Raw genomic sequence first — 14,130 nt, 5'->3', positions numbered from 1 at the left:
ATAAAACTGCAGGTGCACATATGAACATAGATAGGCAAAGTTAGCATATTTGCATCATATATTAAAATATGGTAAATTTGTAAAAGTATTGTTCTTTTTTCAAGGGCTCTAAAAGGCCAAGAGCCAAATACGGGTGCTGCGAGCAAAACCTTAATTACCTGTGGAAAACACGCTGGGGTTTGGGCAGAGGGAGTGGTGAAAAACACACACTCCTCCTTTCACTCTGCCAGAAAGGTCCCTGGTACCTGCACTGCTAGGCCACAAGCACCACTACTGGCTGCCGCAAGAAGCGGCAGATGCAGTCTGCCTGTGCCCTCAGTTTAAGAGTTTAGGGACAGTGGGTCTACAATGTGCATAGAACCACTTGGCCACACCCTTGGCCCATCAACATTACTCCTCTGTGATGAGCAGCACCTGATCACAGCAGAGCTCTGCATCACACAGCACAGGAGACGTGGAGTTGACTCCTCCGCTGTTCTGGCTTTTCTGTTGCATTTTAGGCCTGGGGCACTGGCACAGTGCAAGCCAGAATTTGTCTGAATACAGGTGAAACCCCATATTTTTATTATCTCAAACACCTTCAAGTTTTTCAACCTGCATTTCCAGGGAAAGAGATCAGGTGGTACAAATCCACTCCCCAGAGGAAACAGGTCCACATAACATGACTGCTCTGTTAATGCAGCGGAACTCGGCACAATTGGCCTGTTCAGGAAAGAATTAACACAGCTGAAGACTGAATTACAGTATCTATTATGGCAGAGATTGTGATACTTTAAGTACACCGTATACAAAGAATTGGCAGAACCACAGAAGAGAGAAGACATTTATTCAATTTAAAAATACTTTAAATAGTTTCCCAACCTATCTTGTGCACCAAAAATCAAGAGATGTTAATGGAGAACCTAGGCAAATACAGGAAACAGTATAACTGGGAGTAAGAATTAAATATGTACCCATAAGAGAGTACCTGCTTATTTATAGGAATAATGTATACACGGTTATCAACATGGAATCTTTCTACCATGAAGAATCAGAAGGTAACTAGTATCTGAAATATAAATGAGCGTTTGGTAAAAGTAAATGGGTATCTCCTAACCCAATTCTCCTCTCTTGTGTACTAGTGTATCTCCACCAACTACAATGGCAGTAATATACCTTCAACTCCAAATATACCACACACTGAAAACAACCCCATAAAAACAAAATGCACTTATACCTGCACATGCTATTTATGATTTCCTAGTTCCTTTTGTTAAATATGATATTTATATTTATGATTAAACAAAGGCTCCTTGTAGTCCATTTTAGAATTTACAACCTCACAACTCACATGGCAACAGTGCAGCATCAAACACCTACATATAACTTCATTGAAGAATTAAGCAGGAGATTGCTTATTGGAGAAAGAGCTCTTATTCAAATACTAGTTTCTAGAATAACTAGAGTAAAAATAAACCAGATGAAGTCTGCTGCACTGAAGTGTGCTTCAGAGATCAGAGGGCCTGGTGTCTTGGTAAAACATGATTTGAAGAAGTATCAAGGAGGAAAAAGAGACGGTGTGTGTTGGATGAGAACTAGAAGACTTGCACTAGAACTCCGTGGGGAGCAAACCTGGATTGCCCAAGACAGCAAACAGAGCTGTAATCAAGCCAACAGATCAACAAGGCCTGGACAAGGGTCTCAACAGCAGGCATAATGAAGAATGAGCAGACTGTAGTGATATTGAAAAGGAAAGTGCCAGAACTCCATGATGGTGGTTATGGGGATGAGACGAAGAAGAAAGTCAGAGGTAACAGGTTCAGAATCTGAGACAAGAAGGTTAGAAGAGCTTTCAAGATGAGAAAGAAGTTCAGTTTTGGAGACTGTTTTTGATTAGTGAGCAGTACAGCTGAAGATGCACTGCTGGACAGAGGGGGGTGATAGCGTGAATTGAGGACCTATCTGTCTGGTTGCTGAAACCATGCAAGAGGATGAGATCACCAAGAGATAAAAAGAGGAGAGGGTTGAACCCCGGAGAGTGTTTAAAGAAGGACCTGAATGCGCAAAGGAGTTGGGAAAAGGAGCCACTAAAGTTGATACTGAAGGAGCAGTTCTCCAGTTAGGAGGCCCAGGAGAACAGAGCTCCACAAACAGGAGCAGTAGAATGGTAAAGAAAAACAATAGGGAACAGGCAATCAGGCTTTAACAGACAAAAAATGGTATCCCAATGAAGGGAAGAACTAAAACTAAATGAAGATGTTCTAAAACCTAAATAGTACTTTTGCTTCACAAAGAACTGAGCAATTAGCCACAACAAGGGGGGGAGGAGAGGGGGAAGAGGTAATACTCAAAATTCAACAGGAAATGCATACTGAACATAGAACAAGCAGCAGGTGACAGACAGTTTCATAGAGATATGAATCTGCTTGAAGGTTGGACTGTCAGCTGGCAAATGAGACTTCATACTGATATATCTACACAATGCCCCACAGGACTCCACTTTCTGAAATGACATATATTGGACATCTCTTCAAACAAAATTAATAGTTTTCAGAGTAACAGCCGTGTTAGTCTGTATTCGCAAAAAGAAAAGGAGTACTTGTGGCACCTTAGAGACTAACCAATTTATTTGAGCATGAGCTTTCGTGAGCTACAGCTCACTTCATCGGATGCATGCCATGGAAACTGCAGCAGGCTTTATTTATACACAGAGAATATGAAAAAATACGTCCTCTCACCCCACTGTCCTGCTGGTAAATAGCTTATCTAAAGTGATCATCAGGTGGGCCATTTCCAGCACAAATCCAGGTTTTCTCACCCTCCACACAAATTCACTCTCCTGCTGGTGATAGCCCATCCAAAGTGACAACTCTTTACACAATGTGTATTTTTTCATATTTTTTCATATTCTCTGTGTATAAATAAAGCCTGCTGCAGTTTCCACGGCATGCATCCGATGAAGTGAGCTGTAGCTCACGAAAGCTCATGCTCAAATAAATTGGTTAGTCTCTAAAATTAATAGTGTCTTCCTCGGTAACTCTCCTGACAGCAAGATCTTTTTTGTTTTATTTTTTTCAAGAAAGTTTGTCATACATGAAAAGCTAAAAAAGTGAGCTGTAGCTCACGAAAGCTTATGCTCAAATAAATTGGTTAGTCTCTAAGGTGCCACAAGTACTCCTTTTCTTTTTAAAAAAATTTACAGCATCTGGTAGCCAACTGGGTGAAGAATTCTCTTCTCTAACACACCGAACTAGAAAATTCTTACAAAGGAAAACACAGTCGAAACCATCCACAAAGCAACACAGAACGGATTTAAAAGCACATCAACAAGCACTTTATTATACTGTAAGGGCCATATTTCAAAAGGGCAGGGAATTCATATGAATACTTCACATTAGGTGCTCAAACTGACTAACTGCATGCATGGGGATACTTTCACCTGCATATGCATTAACTAAGTGCATATGCAATTAGAGGTAAACACAAATGTGGGTAATACAGAGATCTCAGCTTTTGAAAATTTGGCACTACATTTTTGTTTATACACCACTACAGATCATGGTGCCTTTTTCCATTTGGGCGAACTTTAACAGAAGTTATACCCACTATGCAAATTTCAAATTTTTCAAATGAGATCTAAATTTAAGACACAAGGTTCCATCTAGGAAAGTTACTATCGCACCCACAGTATGCAAAGCAGCCGACTTCCAGAAAACAGAACCCCTGAAACTAAGAGCAACAACAGACTAACTGATATCTCTGTTTTCCTGTGCACCTTATCACCCAACTGAAGTGACAGCTGTTTCAGGAACAAATCCTTAAGGTCTCAAATAGCAGATCTCCATTAGAAAAAACAAACTGGAATCCTGTAGCATGCCTGTGGACAATATTTTTCAGAAACTAAAACAGAGCCGCTTGTCATTCTATGGCTAATCCCATTTTGCTCACTACAGTTCTGGTGCAAGTTCAATACGCTAATGATTTTCATTTTTGTCCCCATCACAGATTTTACATTTTGCAGATACCTGCAGGTATCATGATAGTATCAGCTAAATCAACATGAAAAGGTGATGTACAAGTAAAACCTTTAGGAGTGGGAGGCTCTTACTTAACTCACAAGGGCAAGTATAATTTTAAATCAGGATTAAAGATCTGGGCAGACACGACTCCAACCTTTGAGCAGCTGAGCTTAAATGACAACATAAATTCAAACTAGATTTTAAAATTTATATATGAATGTAGCTTGTACCAAGACCTGTTGGTTACCGACTAGGACAACAGCACAGAATAACCTGGGACTTCAACTCATGCTACTCATTGTGAGGTCAAATCATTAATAAAACCACCACCATGCCAGATGAAGTACTCAGTCTGGCATGTATAGCTGAGCTAGTCTGGATGACTCAGGTGGCTCAGTTTTGGAGGTGATCATTAGTGTCTCCGAAAGGGAGGGCAAACTGCCAATAAAACCTCAAAGATCCAATACTATGGTTCTTGTTCAATAAACCATTTAACACGAGTGTCATCATTATCTATTACCCAGCCTCTAACTTCTCTTTTTGGGGAAAATAATTAAGAAGATAAGTAGTGGAGAAACTTTCCAATCTTTTAACCTCAGACAATCAGGTTTCAGACCAGGACAAGTATGGAAACAGCAATACAAGATGTCTCTGCTAGCTCTGTTACATTTTTCAGCAATCTTTGACACAATCAACTACAAGGTGCTATGTACGTCTCTGCTGGATTTGGCAGAGGTGGAAGTAATTGCCTTAGAATAGTTCAGCTTTTTCCTCTCATAGAAATGGAAGACTGCTCTTTCTCTTTGGGGGCTCACCTTTGTGGTGTTCCACCAGGCCCTATCTTGTCATTCCTCTGATTCAACATGAAGATGAAGCCTTCGGAGGAAGATGAAACATGGGCTACAGTGTCTTCAGTGTGCTGAAGAACGAGACTCTGTTCTTGCTTGAACTTAACACATTTAGCGTTGTTTAACCTTAGGTTTTAAAAAGTATGTAGACAACCTATAAAGGCTCACAAAAGTTAGGCATATTCTATAATGCAGGGGGGTTCTCAACCTCTCTCTTTCTGAGGCCCCACTCAACATCCTATAAAAACTCCCCGGCCCACCTGCCGTAACAACTGTTTTTCTGTATATAAAAGCTAGGGCCAGCATTAGGGGATAGCAAACAGGGCAGTTTCCTAGGGCCCCACGCCACAGGGGACCCCCACGAAGCCACATTGCTCAGGCTTCGGCTTCAACCCGAGGGATGAGGTTCAGGGCCCTGGGTTCAGACCCATGTGGTGGGGCTTCGGCTTTCCACCTTGGGTCCCAGTGAGTCTAATGCTGGCCCTATTTGGCAGACCCCCTGAAGCCTGCTCACGGCCCCACATAGGCCCCAGACCCCTGGTTGAGAACCACTGCTATAATGGACTTTGACTCCTATTGTATAAAACCATAACTACAGCGCTTTCCAAAAACAAAACAAAAAAAAGGAGAGTGCAGCTTTCAATCTGTAACTTTTAATCATTTAATGTTCTAATTTGGGGGATTCTACCTCAAAGCTAATTGCTAAGCAATACCATTTTATTGCTCAAAACTATACTGTGTATCCTAGGGCCAGCTTCAGAATCCTTAAATTGAACCTGCCTTAGCAAACATCTAGCACTGACTTCATGCTTATCTGTGCAAGGGTTGAACTGCAGATTATTGAAATAAAAAAAAAGAAAAGAAAATGAGTGGAGAGAACAAAACTATCTTCCTGAACATACAAAAGAAATATCCTTTTATAATTTAATTCAAGCCTATATTAGCATCAGTGACTAGAAACTGGAAGCAAAAGTTAATCTGCTGACATAAGTGTGTTCCAGGAGCTGGAAAGCACGGGGATTCCCAAACAAGGAACAAATGGGTAAAATAAGGAAAACAGTTCTCACCCGTAAAACGAAAGAGATATTAACAGTATATATATTTTAAAAAAGGTATAAAAGTAATATCTGTTTAAAAGATCAGAAGAGATGATCAACGTGGAGGCAGAGTTATTTACAAACAAATTTACCTTCCATCTTTGAACAAAACAATATCTAAGAGCAATTCTGTAATTCTCATTTGAGCTAAGACACCTATATTGGGAATTATAACAAGATTAAGACATGCAGACCTCTCGGGGGGCCAAATCCTGCAGAGGGTCAAGTGTAGAATAGGATACTTCGGTAACAAAGACGACAGATAGATTTTGAACAGAAATCTTTCTATGCAGCAATAATCTATATAAAATGTTTGTGCATCACCTCTAGCAATATTAAAAATATTTTTCAATGTAAAAATATTCATTCTGCATTCACATCAATACTAAGTTTTAATAATTTTCCTTATCCTCAATATACAGAGCCTCTTAATCATGAAATCTTTAAGTAATAGTGTATACCTATGACAATCTCTCTCAAAAATATTATCCTATTACAGTTCCTCCTGAAGGCTTCAATAAAGATTGGGGAGCCAGTGTTTTAGGCACTGTATAAGAATAAAGTTATTTGCAGAGTGCAGTGAATAATAGAAATATTGTAGATACATGTAGATCTAAAAGTCCTGGTCTTACTACTCATGTCCTTTTAAACTGTAACAGGAGGAACATGCAATGCCCAAACATCTTATTAAACTGTGTAAGGAAACCATGATTAGTTGCACTAAATATGAAGAGTTATATTTCCAATATTTAAAGGAAATGTGAATGGTTTCTCTTAACTAACCTGCGATCAGTTGTAAATGGTTACAAAAGAAGAAGAAATTTTAAAAAAAACCACAAACATATTAGTTCCAGTTTCCCTTTCCAAATAACTACTATGTACTCCCATCTGAGATAGGGTCATAATATATATATGAAAACAGAAAAATAAAAAGGTCTGTAAGGGATAACATGATGCAACACAACGTACAAATCCTAGAGTGTGTTGTCCTGGATACTACTATTATTATAATGAACAATTTTATTATATATACTTTCGTCTTGAATAAAAATAGTCCCTCAGACAAGTTTCTAGTTGTTGATTAGATGTTAAGTGGTATTATATTGTCATAAATATAAAGTAAAGGGTAAACACCTTTAAATCCCTCCCAGCCAGCGGAAAAACCCTTTCACCTGTAAACGGTTAAGAAGCTAAAGATAACCTCGCTGGCACCTGACCAAAATGAACAATGAGGAGACAAGACACTTTCAAAGCTGGAAAGTATGGGGGAAAACAAAGGGTTCTCTCTGTCTGTGTTGCTTTTGCTGGGACAAGAGCAGAAATGCAGGTCAGAGCTCCTGTAAAGGGTTAATAAGCAATCTAGTTAGATATGCGTTAGATTCTGTTTAAATGACCGATAAAATAAGTTGTGCTGAATGGAATGTATATTCCTGTTTTTGTGTCTTTTTGTCACTTAAGGTTTTGCCTAGAGGGATTCTCTATTTTTTAAATCTGATTACCCTGTAAGGTATTTACCATCCTGGTTTTACAGAGGTGATTTTTTTTTACTTTTTCTTCAATTAAAATTCTTCTTTTAAGCACCTGATTGCTTTTTCGTTGTTCTTAAGATCCAAGGGTTTGGGTCTGTGTTCACCTATGCAAATTGGTGAGGATTTTTATCAAGCCTTCCCCAGGAAAGGGGGTGTAGGGCTTGGGGGGATTTTGGTGGGAAAGACGTTTCCAAGTGGGCTCTTTCCCGGTTATATTTGTTAGACGCTTGGTGGTGGCAGCAATAAAGTCCAGGGACAAAAGGTAAAATAGTTTGAACCTTGAGGAATTTTTAACTTAAGCTGGTAAAAATAAGCTTAGGGGGTTTTTCATGCAGATGTTTTTTCATGCAGGGTTTTTCATTTCATCTGTACCCTAGAGTTCAGAGTGGGGAAAGAACCTTGACATGTATAAAATGCGTTATCTGCCATGACAGGATTTTTCTTGCATACCCTGACAAGAGCTCATGTACCCCGGTTTGAAAATTACAGAATACAGTAGCATACCTGTATATCCAAACAGGAAAAGAACATCTAAGCTTGGACAGGGAGCAAAAGACAACAACAGAAAAATGAGCAGTGAAGCAGTATCCCTTCAAACAATGATGTGGATCCCTTCATCTACAAAATAAGCAGAACACACACCAGCTTAACTTCAAATCAAAATAGGTTGTTTACTGTGTTTGATTATCTAATCATCTGAGAGTATTCTGAAAAATAGACTGCTAGATGTTTCTAGCCTTTTAATTTTGTTGACAGATGTCAGTCATATCAGTCTTTAAGAATTACTCTTAGATTGCTTTAGTATCAGGTTACCGTGAGCAAGCTAAGACATTTCTAACTTAAATTTCAGAATTCCTTATTTTATCAGTTATTTTTGTTGTTTTGTATTTCACTGTCATACAGGGCTTTAAGGGCACCTCATCCACATTTTTATTAAATAGAACCCCACAATCTCAGAAGCCTAACTAAATAGGACACTACATATTTTACAAACAGAGGTATTCACAGGGCAGAATGTGCATTATAATCAATGACAACTGATTACAGTGACAAAGTGACAGGAACATTTCATTCAGAGAGATGCTTCCACCACTCTAATCAGTTCAGTACATACAACAGAATACATAAGTTTTGCTTAGCGTTTTCCCTCTAAAATCGTCAATCACAAGTGAGGAATTTTTGTATTATAAAGATTTCTTACTATAGATGACTATTCCTAGGATATCCTACCACCATTACAAAACATACACAATAAAAGATTCTGCCGTGCACCATTCCTACCCATCAACCAAATGACATTCAACTGGAAATCCCACAATTTAGTGGAAAAAAAGACAGAGAACAATGTAAGAATCTTGTTTTGTAGCATAAATATATCTAGTTGATGATGGACACATCAGAGGGAAAGAGTTCCAAAGCCAAAGGATCCTTCACTTAGGTGGTCATATTCTTGTTTAAAAAACCTTTAAGCAAACATCACACACAAATCAGAATCAGGAATTAAAACCAGGGACAACAGTAAGAGTATTCAAGCTGCAGCAAACAACTGCCATGTCATGGCATACAGTCTTCTAAACAATCTGAGATCATTGTTCTATCTTGCTATAATATTTACAGAACCTCAAATATTGTCCATCAGGTGGACCAGAATCTCATACTAAACATACAGTTTTGAAAGTGCATGTTCTTTTCAAAGCTATCAACACAGTTGCATTAGATATGTCAGTTGGGACAATGTACTTACACATTAACTAACAACTACATACAAATAAATGAAAAGGAGCATTTTCTCTACCCTTGCATTCCAAGTATTAATGGGAAAAAGACAAAAGTTCAGTTTTTAAGACAAAAATATACTGATATTTTTTAAATACTCATTAAAATCCACTCATTAAAATCCACAGCAAAACTCCTATTCCCTTGAATGGGGTAGGGTCAGGCCCCAAGAGGCTCTTCCATGATTTGAAAAAACAGAAGAATAACTAAGTAGTTTGGACACCTGAATGCTCTTGCAAGGGAACACCCATCCAATGAAACAGAATCACCGACACTTAAACTTTGTATGATTCCCATATTTCAGATTACAAAGTGACTGAAATGTAGAAAGTGAAATGAGATTTAAACATGAAAAAAATATTATAAACATAAACTTTGGCAAAGAATTATTTTATTTTCTTGGCTAACAAGAGATTCTGTATTGCCTAACAAATCTGCATGTGGATTGGCTGAATGATTTGTAACAATATTAAATAAAACAGTATCACATTGTGAAGAGCTGTTCTTGGCAAGCCTATTAAACTGGATTTTCTGTTGACCATGGAAACTGTCATTTCCAATATACTTACAGTCATGCTAACCAAGACTGATCATTTTGATATTGTTTATAAAAGAAAGCTTCACATGGACGTTTCCAGTAATTATGTTAATAAGAAAGGGTAGGAATATGAATATATATAAATAATTCTTGTATTAATTCTAGCTGGATTATCCAGTAACCCAGAAACTATATAAAAGAGCTTTACTGACCGTAAGACTGGACAACTCTCAAAAACTTAAGTGTAACCCTGGCCAACTGAAATATTTTTTCTTGTTTCTTTCTTAATTTAAGAATTGAAGAAAACAATGGTAGATGGACAAGCAATTTAATGTGATTTAGGAAAGTTCACTTTAAAATATTGTTCAAACATTAGTTTTTAAAAACTGTCCATTTTTATTGTAAATGGTGGCTTTTGCAATGCCAGAATTCCTTAATATATTAAGATTCTGCCTAGGGCAATGGTAAAAAGAATTTTTTTCTATTTCAAGCTACCCTTGCTAACTACAGATCTTTATTAATCATTATTTCATAAATACATAATCTCAATGGGCTATGTTTTTTGACATTCAAAAAATCAAAAGCATTGTTAAAAAAAATCAAACAAAGATCACTCATGCTTTGCGTGTCTGGATCATGGTACAAATACTCATGGATAAAACATCCTGTCCTAGCAGGCAGACATTGCCTTTCTAAGTGTTCCGAACTCCAACTTGTGTTCGTTTGTAAAGCAGATAGGTGGAGTGAGGATGCCTCTCAGTCTCTAAGAAATTAACCCACAGTGCAATTCAGAATACTGTAGAAGACATTTAGTTGAAATGTTTGTCTAAAGAGTTGGAGAAATTAAATCTGATCAGATTATCACAGGACTAGATGCACTTTAATCTCTACCCGTGCTCTTCTGGGGAAAGTCCATGATTGAGTCATGACTGAGGAAGTGGATGAATGCACTTAGCTGTTTGATCTCCTGGTCCTGCACTCTAAGGAAAATACTTAACCATTGTGAAACATAAAAAGATCATCATTATACAGATTTATAAAGGCATTCCTTAAGTATTTAAGCACCATAATAGCCTAATGACCATTTCAAGTTGAAAAGTTTCCTATTACTGAAGTAACAATCACCAGTTTAGGAAAAAAAATTAACAATTTCCCTGAGTTCTAAACTATCTGTTACCATTCATACTTATAGAATCATAGAATATCAGGGTTGGAAGGGAATTCTCTGTCAGATCCCATAAATCTATTCCTACAGCAAGCTAAAACTTTTTCATCACTGTCTTCATTAGGTATCATAGAAATCATTAATTGGAGTACCACAAAGGATAGATATTTGGACCTGGATTTTATATGAAATCCTTGCCTTCAGAACCAGATTAACCAATACCACCAAACTCCATGAAATCTCCCTGCAGCAAAGGAACTCCCAAAGTTCCTGCCCAGCTTTGATGTTCTTAGTCTGATTATCTTTTTCACTGAGAGTCAGTGAGTGCAATTATTTTTCTGTTCAGCAAACTGGTTTTTAAGTTTTCATTCTCTAAAACAAAATTTAATTGGCTTCTCATTCTGCCTAGTGGAACAGTAATTGAGATAATATATTATTAATCATTATTATTAATTCCTTGAACAATGTCTTGCTCTTTATATTGCCTGGTGGCATACATAGGGAGCCATCCCTGCACTGTCAATTTCTTAGAAGGATGCAAAAGCTGAGCCAATCCAGTCCAGTCTGTAGTATCTTGGAATTCTTTTGTCAATTTAGAGATATTTTAAAAATACAAATACCAGATATAGTATCCGAAACAGGGAACTCAGCACTACCACAGATCATACAGCAAGACCACAGAAAAACAGAATACTGCAGAGATACAACAGACTCATTACAGAGATGAAAAATTACAGGAAAATTGTCTCCTCCAAAGTGCACCAAAATATTACTAAATCTAATTTAAAAATGCAGGTGATGTTTAACAGAATTGTCCTCCTATGAAATTTTAATATTGCACATTGTAGGGGAAGCCAATTAGTGAGACAAATATTCTTCAACTACATATCTGAATTTGTTTAAATTTAAAATTTAGATGAAGTAATGTATTAGAAATACCTATGTTAAAACCTAAAGTGACATATTCACTGACTTGCACAAGGGGTTACTTCAGCAAAGGCTTCTCGAACCTATATCCAGAGCTCAGAAAACAATGCTGACTGACCCCCATTCTCCCCGGGAAACATTATCTAAGATAGCTCTAGTCTTCCACTTGAAATAATTGGTTACTGAATACTATAAACAGAAGACCAGCAAAAAGAAATATTTAAATTAAACCTTCCATGTTATCTTTCAGGTAGGTTTTTGTATCATTTTCAAGAGGTCTTCAACTTGGCCCACAATAATTGTTTCCACTTTTTCTGGTGTCCTACAGATGTAATTACATCCAACATGATATACTCTCAGTCCTGTCAACTGACTTTTTTCACTACTGTTTCGTAAACACTCTTCTTTTATTCATTAATTTAGCAATATGGCCTGCAAAACCTCCAGTCTCAGCTCCACTACATTTAAATTTATCTTTTGACTGTGCTGCCTTCAAAAATTCAGTTTTGATACTGTGCTGCCGACTATCACCAGTTTTAGTATTAAGAGAACCTGCGACTTCTTTTGTGGGTATTCTAGCAGAATCCAATTGAAATATATTCTTGGGCTGTAGAAAAGAAAAAAAAACTATTATCCTAAGACTTGCTGAAATAAAGTTTCAGTTTCTCCTTTTTTTCCATCTTTTCTGGTATAGCAATAATATTTTGTTATTGAAGAGCAATTTTCAAGAGAAAAAACAATGCCTTATGGTTTATCCAAACATTAAATTGCATGTGGATCTTTCAAGAACATAAATCCTCCTGCCCATTTCTTTTCTTCTTTTAAATTTTCTCTACCGCAAATTCTTCCCTGAACACCAAAACCTATATTTAAAATTAGAAAATATGGCTTCTAAGGTGAAGATTCTAGACACTATCCCAGGGAGAGTGGGGTTGGCTGCTATCTTTGCTAGCATCTGACACAAAGAAGAGAAGTCTTTGTTTTATTTGGTTTAGACATTTGAAAACACACTGTGTTGGTTGTCAGGTCTTTACAAGTGATAGATACAAATTCCGCAGGAAAAGAATTGTTGTTTACACTCCCAGTAGCAAAGATTCAGTAAAAAGAGAGTCTTAGTCCTGAATTGTGCATGCATGTGACCACTTTCCTGCGTAAAGGCATTTTATTATGTGGAATCTCCCTGCCTGACTGCCCTGTGTTCATAGCCCACTTTCTCTTTGGGTCTTGAAGCAGGCAAAGCTTTGCTAATATTGCCTCCACATCCACCAAAATGGGGCTGCCTATATAAGGCTTGGTAATTCCAGGATCTCCTCAACTGTCATTCTGCAGGTTTTAGATCAGTAGATATTGTTGGTGTTCCCAAAGATGCAGTAGCACTCATAGAATTCGTTTTGGACCAGATAAGGACCAAAAGGATTAGTATCTATGAAGGTTCATCTCCAATGTTGTACTTGGAGAGTTAAAGTAAAAATAACAACATTCTTATAGAATCACAAAAATGTAGGGCTGGAAGGGACCTTGAGAACTCATCAAGTGCAGCACCCTGCGCTGTGGCAAGACCACATAAACCTAGACCATCCCCGACAGGTTTTTGTCCAATCTGCTTTTTAAAATTTCCAATGACAGGGATTCCAAACCTTCCTCTGGAAGTCTATTCCAGAGCTTAACTACCCTGATCATTAGAAAGTTTTTCCTAATATCTAAACTAAACCTCCCTTGCTCAAGATTAAGCCAATTACTTCTTGTCATACCTTCAGTGGCCATGAAGACAACTGATTGCTTTCCTCTTTATACCAGTCCTTAACATATTTGAGGACTTATCAGGACCCTCCTCAGTCTTCTTAAGAAGAAACATGCCCAGTTTTTTAATCTTTCCTCATAGGCTTCTGTTGCACTTCTTGAAAATCTCAAAAGTGTTTTACAAACGTTAATTAATTCAACCTCACGACATCCCCCTGAGGTAAATATTATCCCCACTTTACAGATAAGGAAACTAAAGCACAGAAAGGGTAAGTGACTTGTATATGATCACAAAGTCACAGGCAAAACCTTTCATCCCTGGATCCCAGTCCTGTGCCATAACCACAAGACCATTCTTACTCCACTCCCTTAGTCTTGTAACCATACATGATGATAGAATTAAATAAAAAAAATAAAAAAAATCTTGTGCACCTAGACAAGAGAGATTTCAGGATGTTACAATGAATCTTTACTTTTCAGTTACCACAAGGAACTGAGTAAAATACTGCTCT

At 37.5% G+C, this 14,130-nt stretch overlaps 1 protein-coding gene across 5 annotated transcripts in view; it reads right to left on the bottom strand.

The window, feature by feature from the left end:
- The window catches only part of TRAF3 (TNF receptor associated factor 3), a 90,571-nt gene that overhangs the window by 47,706 nt on the left and 28,735 nt on the right, over nt 1–14,130 (bottom strand). Inside the window, exon 1 of one of the 5 annotated variants that reach the window (XM_073349711.2) lies at nt 7,977–8,048. The exons of the other annotated variants lie outside the window; for them this stretch is intronic. The gene's annotated coding sequence lies outside the window, so the exon portion shown is untranslated. Of the gene's footprint in view, nt 1–7,976; nt 8,049–14,130 lie in introns of those variants that run through there. 5 annotated transcript variants of the gene reach the window in all.

This window comes from Lepidochelys kempii, chromosome 6 (genome assembly GCF_965140285.1).
Source record: "Lepidochelys kempii isolate rLepKem1 chromosome 6, rLepKem1.hap1, whole genome shotgun sequence".
In the NCBI taxonomy this organism is placed as follows: Eukaryota; Metazoa; Chordata; order Testudines; family Cheloniidae; genus Lepidochelys; species Lepidochelys kempii.
Note: the sequence above shows the minus strand (reverse complement) of the source record. Positions and strands in the feature narration are given on the sequence as shown.